This window comes from Gordionus sp. m RMFG-2023, chromosome 4, assembly GCF_954871325.1.
Source record: "Gordionus sp. m RMFG-2023 chromosome 4, tfGorSpeb1-WG-v2, whole genome shotgun sequence".
Taxonomy (NCBI): domain Eukaryota; kingdom Metazoa; phylum Nematomorpha; class Gordioida; order Chordodea; family Parachordodidae; genus Gordionus; species Gordionus sp. m RMFG-2023.
In genome coordinates, this window is record NC_088778.1 from 6,909,096 (window position 1) to 6,924,008 (window position 14,913).

At 27.3% G+C, this 14,913-nt stretch overlaps 1 protein-coding gene across 1 annotated transcript in view; it reads right to left on the minus strand.

Annotated features, from left to right (window-relative positions):
• The window catches only part of LOC135928574 (uncharacterized), a 46,925-nt gene that overhangs the window by 24,649 nt on the left and 7,363 nt on the right, over positions 1 to 14,913 (minus strand). The window lies entirely within an intron of this gene.

Below are 14,913 nucleotides of genomic sequence, written 5' to 3' on the forward strand. Positions count from 1 at the left end.
TCCGAGCTCAGCTATTTTTTAGCTAAAATCTTTATTTAACCTTTTTAAAAAAATTGATTAAATGATGGTATCATTGTGACCATCCACAATAGATAAAAGATAAAAAAAGAGTGAAGGTTTCTCTATAATCTCAAACTTAAATGTGAAAATGACTCAGACATTATTTGAGTTAAATGACGTGGCTAAATGCTTTCACATATTTGGACTGTCTTGTTAGAGATGACAAAGCTCCAGGTTTTTTCTTGACGATGTCTTAAAGAGGTTTTACCACCATGGAAAAACTAGGGCCTTCTAAATACAAAGTGCGCTTTATTGAAATCTCAAAGTTAGACTCTAGACTAGTGTTTGCAACTGGTCTCGTTCGGTACTTTTATCTAAAATGGGACCGATGGACTGTTAAGTCAAATGAGACCAGACCGTGGGACCATCGGTCCAGTTAGGTTCAGCCCCATCTAAAAAATGTTATTTTTTATTAAGCAAGTTTTATTCTGCATTAAATTTATTAAAAATGAAAAGTGTTAAATTATCAATATTTTAATTATATCATCAAATCATTTTTATTATATTATGCAATACAAATTACCCAACTAAATTAAATTACTTGACAAATGAATTGAATGAAACGGAATATAAAGTGTTAGGCATTAAATAATCAACATTTATGTGTTCATGTACATGTACATTAACTAAAAATCAATTCATAGTAAACTTTTATCTTTTTTAATATTTAAATAAATATATCCATTATTTAGTTATTAAAGATAATAGTAATCAGTGAGATAACTACGAGAAGAAAGGGCAGGGGAAGCCAGTAACATTTCAAATACCTAACCCCCCCCCCCCCTTTAAAAATATATTTTGTATTGCTCTAGTTTGAATTATTTTTTAGACTATTCTAAAATAGTATATATTTATACAACTGTAAAATGCAATTTAACACATATTTGGTTGTGTAATAGTAAATAAGTAATATAAATGAACTAAAAGCTAATTATTCAAATATTATTTTATGAAATTAATTATGAATTTTGTCTATAAATACTAAGTTTTTCGAGGGAGAGTAATTAAAACAAAATTTTCCTTTTTAAAATATTTTTGGATGAATATATTATATATATATTTTTATTTGAGTAATAAAAATTTATTTTAATTTTAAAAAAGGATATTCTCTAGTAGTGTTGTAGAAAGCCTAAATTTAGACAAACTGAAATAGGCTAAGCTTAGATTTTAGGCAAAAAAGGCCTGATTAGACTTTTCAATAAATCTCGCCTAAACATAATTAGCATTATCCAAAAAATATGCTTGTCCAATGGAGAGGGAAAATTATAAATTATAAGGATTTTGTAATTAAAGTGTTTTAAGCTTCTGTGAAAGGCGATCAATTTCCCGAAAGGTTAATGACAAATACCTGCTAAATCAACATATAGCAATTTCCTAAAAAGAGACATAATTTGCTAAACAACGACCAATTATATTTTAAAATGCAATAAAATCCATTTTTTAAAAAAATTATATTAAGAGTGATTGAATGTCGCTTTCGATCAACTATATATCATCCCCGATGTAACCACCAAGTTAGTTTCAGAAAAAGATATAGTTCTTACTTGATTCGAACCCAGAACTATCGGACTGGCAAGCCACTCTCTTATCGACTAAGCCACAGACGGCTTTACAAAAGGTACGATTTTTTAAATATATGATTATAACCAAATGTGGCAGTCATGATTCAAATAAAAAATAAATGAAATACCGATTGGTTCAATACTTCCTTTGACCTGACGAAATGGTGAATAAAAATTTTTTTTTTAAATTTATTAGATAGGAGTCAAATAAATAGATAGTAAAAAGTGCCCAAAGTTCTAAATGGTCATTTTTTTAAAGAATTTTTTTTTTGCGTATATAATGAAAATTTATAATTAATATTAATAAAAAATTTGTGTCCTAAATTTATGAAAAGAGTTGTTTCAGTTTTATAAATTTATTCTTATATCATAGAATAGATCTATATTAAAATAATATTATTATTTTTAATACCCTAAATTATATTTTATCTTTCTAGGAATAAATATTTTCAATATATTATAACCATCAAAAGAAACTAATTTTTCTTGCATTTTTATGTTAAAATCTTGAGCGTATACTCCAAATTTACGGCAAATTCTATTTCAGAATTTATGCATACTTTACATTGAGGCATCAAAATATTTGTAGATTTTTTATTGCTCGCTTATAGAATATTAAATTTTAACACAGCAAGCGTAAATATTTGCAAATAATTTTGCAAACTGTAAATGAGCTTTGGTCAGAAGGCCATCTAAATTCTTATTCCTAACATCTCCCATTAATCATAGAGTTTTGAGTTGATATCGAAATTATTAATTCGAATTCATGATATTTCACTGAGTATAACAAATTGTTTTCAACCTCAAGCCAAGAATTTACATAGAGAATTACATTTACCACTCTATGCGGAAAGGGAGGAGTGCTAAGTTATTGAATTAGGACCAAGGAATGAAAGAGCCTCTATGTTGCATTTTGCAGTTTTAAAAACCTAGGCTCATTGGATGAGAACCACCGGGTATGAGGATTTAAATTAAATATGATTTTTGGAACTCCGATATTCTTTCCAAGCATGTGAAATAAGTTTGCGAACTCGACCATCTCCCGTTTTGTCAAATAAAATAAAACTAATAATAAAATAATTAATAATCAAAATGTAATAAATAATTTTAGAGAAAAAAATGATCCAATTTTTAAATAAAATTCTTATTATAATATTTGTAAAACACAATAAGGATTCTCTTAGTTTTAAAACATATTTTATGACATTTTATTTTTCATTCCATATATATACTGATTTATTTATTTAAATTTTTTTATTGAACTGCTCCTTTTTTGCAACTTTTTAGGTCCCCCTTAGGTAATACATAACAAAGGTAAGTAAAGAAGAAAATGATTTTTGAAATTTTTAAGACAATAATTATACACATTGGATTTAAAATATAATTTAATAGAGTAGAAGACAAACCTTGGATCAAATATATTTTATAATATTCCCTTATTATTTCACAATATATTACGCCACATATTACCTGTTAGCTATAATAAATCTCGATTTTTTCAATTATTTTTTTTTGTTTTCTGTAGCTATAATTACGTGTAAAACATTAGACCAGTTTGACCATCTGCAGAGTCATAACCGACTGAATCCAATTGAACCCTAATTTCTAGCGCTAGAATATAATTTATGGCAAATAAATAAAGCGAATAAATATAAGGGTCAGAATTTATTTCTTTATTTGATATCATTTTCCCATTATTTATTTTTTTTTAAAAAAAACATTAAAAACAAAATAGAAATTATAGAAAGATGAATTAAATATAATTTGGTATTTGTGTGCGATTTGAATACAAAATATCAATAAATAAATAATATTGGGTACTACAAATTAAAATGAGAAAAAGAGAGATACATAAAAGTTGATGATATGATGGATTGTTTAGTGGTTAGGGTTAAGAAATGTATCAGATACAAAAAATCTATTAATACTAAAACTTATAAGTTGCATTGTTATATATATATGAAAAAGAATACTTTGAGGTTCTTATTATTTTTCAATTTTATTATTTTTTTATTCTGATAGTCCTTTCTGTTCTATTATCTTGAAAAGATTTTTTAGAATTTTTTAAGTTTCAAAAAAATCAGTTCTCCGCAAGATGACATAACCTTTTCACTATCCCCTATTTGACTGTCTTATATTAACTTTTCTACCCTATTTCTTTAAATTTTTCTTTTACAAAATTATAATCTAATCAAAACGACATACCCCTCAGCCTAACAATATTCACCTTTTCCAATCAGAGTTCTTTCAGGATGCTTTCTTTTCCTGTTTTTTTATTAAAAACAAAATTGTTATTAGTCCATAAATCAGTTATATTATCTTTCAATAGAATGATATATAAATAATTGTACAACGCATTTTCTATTCTATTTGTATATTATTTGTCTAACATCGAAGAGTCATCAAACCATGCAAAAATCTGAAAGATGACAAAATCAGGATAATCTTTGCATATAAAAAGCATCAAAACGATGTAAAAGGCATGAAACATGATTTAACAATCGATTTAGGCTTATAAATTTTTAAAATAAGCATCATTTTTAGTTTTATTAAAGATCTCATAAAATTTAAATTCTAATGACTTTTTTAAGTAATTTATTCAAATTTGGAACTACAATTCAGAGACCACATCCGAACACGTAAAAGGGTAATTGTGGTAAATAATCATAAATTAAATTCAAATATATACTTAAGATATTAGTGAGGAGTATTTAAGCATCTATTAAAAGTTGTGGAATTAGGTATCAAATAAAATTCGAGTTTAATATTAGTCTAAGTCATTCATTAAGTAAGAAAGATGTCAATATATTGTAATAAAAAGGTTTAAATTCCTCATTTCATAGCTGAACAAAAAGAATGAAATATTTATTTTTATGCCAGTTGGACGAGGTATGTTTGGGAACTCTTTTTTCAGGCAAGAAATTAATATACTAAAAAGAGTATTTATACTAATTCAATTTTATGTAATAAATTCTAAAAGAGCCGGCCAAAAGTTACAATAATCAACACCATTCAGCTTCAAATACAAAATTGACGGTAATACATTTGTTTTTTTCATATATATATATTAATATTATACCTAAGTAAATAGAAATATTTAAAAATTGCCTAATTTGTTTTGAATAATGGATGGTGAGGAAGTGTGATCATATTTTTATTTTGACTTACTTTGGCTTTCCTAAATAATTTGTATTTTAAATTTATATTACAAATTATTATTAGCATCCTTTGCCTTTGGTTCAATACCAAGTTGTTGGGAACCGTGTGTTCACAATTTATCCAAATACTTACTACATCCAGATGGATAAACAGACAATTGAGGGTATTTCATTATTATTTTAAATCTAATATATATTTAAATATAACATAGTAAATAGATATGTTGATGATATTATAGTGAGTATGAATTAATTTATATAGGGTAGGATCAGACATAGTTTAACAGCTTATAAGTTTTTAAAATCTTGTAATTGAAAATGGTTTTTCTTATTGATCTCAATATAATTTTTATTCGATAATAATAATATTCTAAGGATTTTGGATGATTTGTTAAATAGCATCGCATTCACTAAGAATTTGGTCAAATTAATTGAATTTTTATTGATTTAATTAAAATAAATAGCTTATTTATTGAGTGCTTCTTATTTTATATTTTTTAAGCAATTATTCATATTTGTATTATAATAGTTTAGTTTATATGTTATTTATATAAAATTATAATAATTATTTATAATTGTAATCAAAATAAATAAGTTATAATGAAAATACATTATAAATAAGTGATTAGATTAAATAATGTTATAAGTTAATATTAAAAAATTATGCTTCATCCCGAGTAGCCTGAATGATCTTGATCTTTTTCTATTTACCTACTTGTTTATATTTTTTTCTTTCTCAAATTAAGAATTATACGTACGTTTAAAAAAAAATTACTTTTCTCAAATACTAATTTCTGTATAAATCAAATTGTTTTCTCGTGAATTTTTTATTATTAACTTATAACATTATTTAATCTAATCACTTGTTTATAATGTATTTTTATTATAGCAACTTATTTATTTTGATTACAATTATAAATAATTATTATAATTTTATATAAATAAACATATAAACTAAACTATTATAATACAAATATAAATAATTGCTTAAAAAATATAAAATAGGAAGCACTCAATAAATAAGCTATTTATTTAAATCAATAAAAATTCAATTTATTTGACCAAATTCTTAGTGAACGCGATGCTATTTAACAAATCATCGAAAATCCTTAGATTAGAATATTATTATTATCGAAATTAAAAATAATATTAAGATCAATAAGAAAAACCATTTTCAATTACAAAATTTTATAAACTTATAAGCTGTTAAACTAAGTCTGATCCTACCCTATAATTCATACTCACTATAATATCATCAACATATCTATTTACTAGGTTATATTTAAATATATATATTAGATTTAAAATAATAATGAAATACTCTCAATGTCTGTTTATCCATCTGGATGTAGTAAGTATTTGGATAAATATGGAACACACGGTTCCCAACAACTTGGTATTGAACCAAAGGCAAAGGATGCTAATAATAATTTGTAATATAAATTTAAAATACAAATTATTTAGGAAAGCTAAAGTAAGTCAAAATAAAAATATGATCACACTTCCTCACCATCCACTATTCAAAACAAATTAGGCCCCTTTTAAATATTTCTATTTACTTAGGTATAATATTAATATATATGAAAAAAACAAATGTATTACCTTCAATTTTGTATTTGAAGCTGAATGGTGTTGATTATTGTAACTTTTGGCCGGTTCTTTTAGAATTTATTACATAAAATTGAATTAGTATAAATACTCTATATATATAAATGTCTTTTTAGTATATTTATTTCTTGCCTGAAAAAAGAGTTCCCAAGCATACCTCGTCCAACTGGCATAAAAATAAATATTTCATTCTTTTTGTTCAGCCATGAAATGAGGAATTTAAACCTTTTTATTACAATATATTGACATCTTTCTTATTTAATGAATGACTTATACTAATATTAAACGCGAATTTTATTTGATACCTAATTCCATAATTTTTAAAAGATGCTTAAATAACTCCTGACTAATATCTTAAGTGTATATTTGACTTTAATTTATGATTATTTACCACAATTACCTTTATCCGTGTTCGGATGTGGCCTCTGAACTGTAGTTCCTAATTTAAATAAATTACTTAAGAAAGTCATTGAAATTTAAATTTTATGAGATTTTAATAAAACTAAAAATGATGATTATTTTAAAATTTATAAGCCTAAATCGATTGTTAAATCATGTTTCATGCTTTTACGTCGTTTTGATGCTTTTTATATGCAAAGATTTTGTCATCTTTCAGATTTTTGCATGGTTTAATGACTCTCCTTCCTCTTTTACGGCCCATCACTTCCAAACTCTCAACCTTATTTCCTATGTAGTTTATGGGCCTTCTCATTGTGTGCCCATACCACCTAAGTCTGCTTACCATTAACTTAGTCTTAATGGGCACTATCTTTAAACTACTTAGTATTCTTGTACTGCGCACTTTATCCTTTCTTGTTACCCCAGCAATCATCCTCAGCATTCTCATCTCCATAGTTTGTAGACTTCTCTCGTCTGATTCTTTGGTTGGCCATGTTTCCGAACTATATAGAAGTTGGTTGTACTATGGAACTGTAAATTTTCCCTTTAATTTTTGTGGGATTCTTTTGTCAAATAGCACTCCAGATATCTTTACTTTAACCACCCGTGATTAATTTTACTCTTTATCTCTTTTTCTATTGTGCCATTTGTTTGTATAGTGGAGCCCAAATATTTGCAGCTTTCAATTGCCGATATCTGCCATTCATTTATATCAATACTATATTTCATCTCCTCTTATCACCATATACCGTCTTTTCTCTATATATTTGCTTTTCTAGGATATTTATCCAACTCACTTCTTTCATTTCATCCTTGGATTCGGCAAGTATCACAATATCATCAGCAAATATCATATTCCACGGGACTGTTTGAGGTATAGACTGTGCTAATACATCTATTACAGTAATGAAGAGAAGTGGGCTGAGAGCCGACCCTTGATGAACTCCTTCGGCTATTGTGAAGCCTGCTGAAGTACCTGTTGTGCTACGGACCATTGTTGTAGCTCATATACACAACCTGGATTATTCTTATATATTTTTCGGGACCTTTTTGTGGCGTAGCGCCCACCAGATATGTTTTCTTGGGATTCTATCGAAGGCCTTTTCTAGATCGAGAAAGACAATGTGTAGCATTTTGTTCTTTTCCTTGTATTTTTCACTCATTTCCCTAATTGTGTGGATAGCATCAGTTGTTGATCTTCCAGGCATAAAGCCAAACTGAGTCTCTCCTATTTCGATTATGTCTCTTAATCTTTTTTCTATTATTTTTTCGTATAGTTTTAGACTGTGTGACATTAGTTTTATGCCCCTGTAATTTTGACAATTGTGTGGATCCTCTTTATTTTTGAAGATAGGAACTAGATAGCTCTGCCTCCATTTTTGGGGAACCTCTTCATTTCCAAGTATTTTATTGTACAGATTTGTGAGGAGATATATTCCATCATCTCCTAGGGCTTTAAGGCTTTCTATTGGAATATCGTCTGGACCCCTAGCTTTGTTGTTTTTCATATGCTTGAGGCATGTGATTATTTTTTGTTCTGTTATAGGTTGTACAATGTTTTGACACGAGGAGTGTACGTCTAGATGTAGTATTTGAGGATTAAAGTTGAGAAGCTCCTGAGAAATATTCTTTCCATCTATTCATTACTTCTTTTTCTTTTATTATCAATTTCTTATCTTTATTTTTGATTATTTTCGGAGCTCCGTTTATATCCCTAGAGTTCTTTTCTCGCTGTTTGGCTAATCTGTATATTTTATTTTGCCCTTCTTTGGTATGTAGTTCTTCATACATGTCATCGTATGCCATAGATTTTGCCCTAGCCACCGCCTTTATAGCTATTCTCTTGTATTTTTTGTAATTTGTCTTGTCATCTGAGTTTTCGGATTTGAACCTTTTTTTTATAGGGCTTTTTTCTCCTTTATAGTGGTTTGTACCTCTTCATTCCATCACCATAGTTCTTTGTATGATTTGTTGTCTCCCCTTGTCAAGTCCAGTATCGATTTGGCAGTGTCTATTAATCTGGATGAAAGGTCTGTTCACATTTTTTCACTGACTTGTGAGGAATCTATTGTTTCAATGTTTACATTAATTGCAAAGGCATCTGTCATTGTTTTTAATGCCCCATTTGATGCATGGTTCCAGTTTAATCTTGTTTTGAGTGGATTTATTTGAGATGTGTAAATCCATGACTAGTAGCTTGTGTTGTGCGGCAATATCTTTTCCTAGGATGACTTTGCAGTCTATTACATCTTTTAATCTTCTGCGAGAGATTAGCATGTAATCTATCTGTGTTTTCCTTGTACCACTTTCGTATGTTATTAAATGACTTTCCTTTTTCCTATAGTAGGTGTAGGTTAAGGCAAGGTCGAAGGCTTGCGCAAATTTCAGTACGTGCTTTCCTTCATCATTTCTCCATATCCAAAACCACCATGATGCCTTTTGTAGCTATCTCTTGCTTTCCCCACATGCTCATTTAAGTCACCACCAATTATGACTAGGTCATCCTTAGGGATTTCCATTACAGCTTCATCAAGGATAGCTCTAAAGTCATCTTTCTCTTCTTCCTTGCAACCCATTTGAGGAGCATATACTGATAGGATGAGTAGTATTGATTGAACATGCTAAGTTTTATCTTCATTAGTCTATCAGAGATCCTGTTGACTTCTACTACTGAGGAGGTTAGATTTTGGCTGAGGATGATGCCGACACCGTTCCTATTGCTAACAATTCCATTATAGTACAATTTATACCCATCTCTAATAATTAAAGTCTTCTGACCTTTCAATTTCGTCTCTTGTATGCACGCTATAACAACTTTTCTCTTGTTCAACATTGATGCCAACTCTCTCGTTTTACCTTTAAGCGTCCCAATATTCAAACTTGCTAATCGTGTCTTCTTTGCTTTGACTTTTACTTTACTTTTCACAGGATGGAGGTCTCACCATGCGCGTCGCTTGATGGGAACGCCCTATCTTTCATATTCATATTTCTATTTGTTTCCTTCATTTTGTTTATTGGACAGGTATCCTTAACATCCGGCTGTCTAGGCCTGTCGGTGAGGGTCATCTCTAAGCTCCGAAATTTATCTTACCATATGTCTTTACACATTAGTCATCAAAGAAAAAGTCGAAAGTTTTTATGCTCCTTACCAGGATTTAATCTGCGTCCTTCTGTTTCCAAGCCTACATCTAACCCATTAGGCCACCCAGGCGTACAGATTAAATATTTAAAAAATATAACAGCATATATTTATAGATAGATGCTTTAGGTATCGATTACTATTTTATAAGATCTTATACGGTCATTATTATTGGAGCTATGATGATTTTGACAAAATTGCGCCGACTAGCCCTGTCTCCCCTAAATATAAAAATGTTATTTTCGTCAGACTGCATCTTGATATTGCAACTAATGTAATTTGTTTTTCGTGACAATGAATTCGCTTTTGGTAATAATGTATTAGCTTTTTGCGATTCTTCCGCTCTTCGTGATGTCTGCGCATTCGAGATGATATTACTTTTCGTGATAATGCCTTCGCTTTTGGTGATGATGCATTCGTAAATGCATTTGTTATAATTTATTCGTAGTAATATATTCGCGATAATACATCCACTCTATTGCATTCGCTAAAATATTTTCGATGTAATATATTCACGCAAATGCATAAGCTGTATTAATTTTGTGCTATTATATTTACGGTGATGCATTCGCTATAATAACTTTTCGCAGTATCGACATTTGTGAAATTCATTCGTGATATTATATTCTGCTCTAAAATTTTCGCACTATTTACATGTAACCATAAATAATATAATATATTAATCATGGGTTATTTTATTTCTATTATATTTGATACCTAATAATTAATAGGAATTTACAAGCAGGGCCATAGATTAAATATTTAATTAAATTTGTTCTTCGTTTTTAAATTTTTTTTTATGTCATAGTATAACAAAATTTAAATTATAATTTTTATTTCTATTTTTAATTTTTTAGAGAAAGTTGATGATGATTAGTTATTTGAAAAATTAAAAAAAATAACGGTAACAAAAAATAGATAATTATCATGGCTGTTGGTTTTTACCGACTCATGGCAGAGTGTCGGATCTACATTCTACTAGCAGTATTCTATTGAAAATAGCTATTTTTGCATTTTTATCTAATACCATTGATCCACTTTTTAAAAAATCTTTAGTATTTGCTGCCATTTTTAAAATGTACAGTTTCGCTATTTTTTAAGCTCCTTTATAAAAAAAATATTTGAATTACAAAGTTTTATATATAGTCATCAGGATTGTAGTTTTCAATATATATTTTTTCCCCAACATTTCAGGATATTAACATCTTTAATATTTTTATTAGTAAAAAAAGTAAAATTTATTTCTTGTTCTTAAGAAACTACTTTTATATTTTTTAAAAGTCAATGTGGAACAATAATGATATATTTATATACCAAAATTAATGAAGTTGTTCTATATCCTAACATCGAATCTAGAAAATAAATGTCCTGGAGATAAAGACACCGACAAAAACGGTTCAATATTAGTCAATGTTAAATATAACATGTGCGATATCGAACCAGCCAAAATTTGGTACTCATATTATATTAAAAATTAAAAAATAGTCATTTGTTTCGAATTCAATATAAACCATGTTTTATTTGAACCTAATAGGCGGTTCTATGCTGGGGTGTTGGGGGGGGGGGGGGTTATATTCAGAAGTAAAACGTATGATTCAGTCTCTTATATATATATAAAAAATAGATTTTATTGCATTTTATTCAAAAAAATAAGCACTATTTAGGTTAATAAGTTGCCCTATGTTGATTATGCGATATTTACTTAACCATAAAAAGACACCGGATAAAAATAGTCCTATTTTCGATAAAATTATAATTAAATAAACAGTGTATATGTATATATTAAATTTATTTGGTATGATAAAAAAAAATTACATTTGTTATTTGAATATATATGATAAGAATAATTGTTATAAAGATTTCAAAAAAAAAATAAAATTATTAATATCATTTTCCTAAACGTGGGGAAAATCGAATATATCTTCGAATGTTGATTCTATTAGCTAAATTTTTTGAGTATAAATTTTTTTCTATAGGAGCCTCCTTGTCTAATTCTGCATCAGTCTTCACTTATATATATAAATGTATAATGAGTTTAAATAATATCAACATCATAATAATATCTTAATCTTATTTGAGTCTTATATAAACATTATAATGTAATATGTTTTTCTGGAATAACGACCTACACAATTTTAAATCATATGGCTAAAAATTCCGAAATTTATAGGGTATTATTATACTCATGCTAAAATACATTTCCAATAAAATTAAAAATCCACATTTTCGAATTTTAAATATAATTCATTCCGAGAATTCATTAGTGTATTCCGAATATCGTTTCCAGAAAAACTTACAACTTACAAAAATCATGCTATTAAAATTATAATATTCATAAAATTAAATTTTCAACGCTATTTACTTTGGATGATGTAGGATAATAGAAAAAAAGACAAAAAAAATAGGTATTTTACGTATTTCATTTTTATATCTTATAATATGTTTAGCTTCTGTTCCTTATATAGCATTTATAATTTATTCTATATATAGAAAAAATAGTTAGTGGTAAACAATGTCTAATTTTTGTCCTTGGTATAATATAATCTATAGGTATTTTCAAGATAATGTTTAAAAAAAATTGGTTTGAGTAATGAATATTTAAAGGTATTCTATTAATAATATATTGTTCATAGCTTTAGGACATGTAAATTTGTTTTGCGTAAAATATATATATTAATTAATTTCTCTAATAATACAAAAAGAAAAATAATAAGTTAACCTCAAGTTAATCTATGCCACAGCGAATTAAATGGTGGTGTGAGGCTTTAAAAAAAGAATTCTGATCGATACTATTGAAACATTAAAAAATATCTAAGAATCTAAATTTATGAGTACCCTCAAACGAATTATTTTTTAATCATAATGAAAAATAATAGTAGGGGAGACTGAGATAATATTGTCCATAAAAAAATTGAAGAGCTATAAAAAAAATAGGAGAAGCGAATTTTCTTAAATGTTTAAAACTTAGTTTTATTCTTTATATATATTTACAGTAGAAATTAAATATTAAAAATCTTTTAGTTTTTAATTAATATAAAATTTAAGAATATTTTTAAAAAAAACAAGCAGGATACCTATTATTCTTTCGCGTTTTTTTATATAAAAATGTTAATTCTAAGTAAATAAATACGAAATAAATTGTCAAATATGTTAAATTTACTAGGTTAATTTATATTATATATATCTAGTAATGCGAAATCGTTCCATTTGAGTCTATTTTTAAAAACGGCTAATTCAATATTTTAGTTGGAAAAATTGCCAAAGCCTCGAGAATTAGCTAATAGCAAAGGCTTGCATAATATTTTTCTGGATATACTGAGTTAGCCGTTTTTAAAAATCGTCTCAAATGGAGCCATTTTGCATCACTATATATCACTCAAAAGAACTTGTTGTCACCTAAAACTGTCTACAATATACAAATAATCCGTCAATCTCATCATATTGTCATTCGGGGCTCTAGACAAACTATTGGCTTCAAATGTTCTTATAAATTTAGCTGGATTTTTTCAATTCAAATAGTCCCTACTTAAAAAGGTTAATAATACTTACCCCGTTAAAACCTGCCTTATGCCTTGACAATAAATTATCCAACAATTCGATGAATTTCATATTTTTTAATGTATCGAACCGAAAATCAATTTCATTGATTATATTATCTGTTATTTTAATTATCAAATTTTTATAAAATTCTTTTGTATTGGGCAATCCGGATCTATTATGTTTTTTTATCTAAATTGTCTTCAATATTTTCTTTTACATTTAAATTTCTCCTAAACACATCAAAGTTTTCTATGTTTGATTTAACCGAATTTCTGAAATCATTAATACTTTTAAGACAGTAAGATATATCGTTAATTTTAGTTTGAAGCATATAAAATAATAAATCAGATTCTGGAAAAATTTCTTGAAAAAAATATAATAAAATTAGAAAATTTTCATCATTTAATATATATAAATAGCCACGAGATGTTATTAGAACATTATTATCCCAAACAATATCAGATTCTCCTCTATGATACTTTCAAAAAAAAGTGGATCCTTCAAATAATTGAAAACTGTTTGAATCAGCCGACCATTGTATTCCTATCTGTGGTAACTTTTTGACATATTTATTAAATTCCGCTGTTGGCTTAGATGATGTACTAAAAAAATGTCTAAACCAGATAAAGTTGCAAAAAAACCTTACATTCTTTAATTTTGCTGCAAGATTTTGATAATATAAGATTAACTTATGGGCAAAGCAATGAATATAAAGTGCGGAAGGATTGACATCTCTGATTTTCGCTTGTAATTCATGTGAATCGCGTCCATGTGAATCGGCTGACATAACAGCTGTGCCATCGTAACTTTGATCTATTAATTTTTTTATCATTCAAGAATTAATGACAAATTTTGATAAAGAATTAACATCTCGATGCATAGAAACATCAAAGAATTCAATAAATCTTTCATACAATGTCCCGTTATTTAAAAAATATCGAAGAACTACACGAGTTGAGATTTATTATTGATATCTGTTGTTTCATCTAATATTATTGATATAAATTCCGTTTCTTCTAATTCATTTAATATTTTTTGGTGTAAGACATATGAAATGGAATTTAAATCATTTTGAATATCGCTTGATAGTCCAATAAAAATAACTATTTTCTAAATGATGTTTCAATAGTAAATTTTCTTCCACCAGCAAATAAATTAATTCTATATAATTTCCTCTATTTACTGAAAGATTCATGATCACTACGGAATGCGAGCTCCTGAATTCCAAAAAAACATATAGAGTTGATCAATATTTTCAATATTTATCTATTTGATTTGACTTTCTATGCTATTCAATTGATATTTTGCTATCGAATCTATCATATTTTCAATACGATTTTGGCCAAATGTTTTTAATTGAATCATAGACTTCAAATGAGCGGTTGATTCTTAATGCCGTTTAACTGCCTTTGAAAAATTATTCATATCCAAAATTCCTTTATCATTT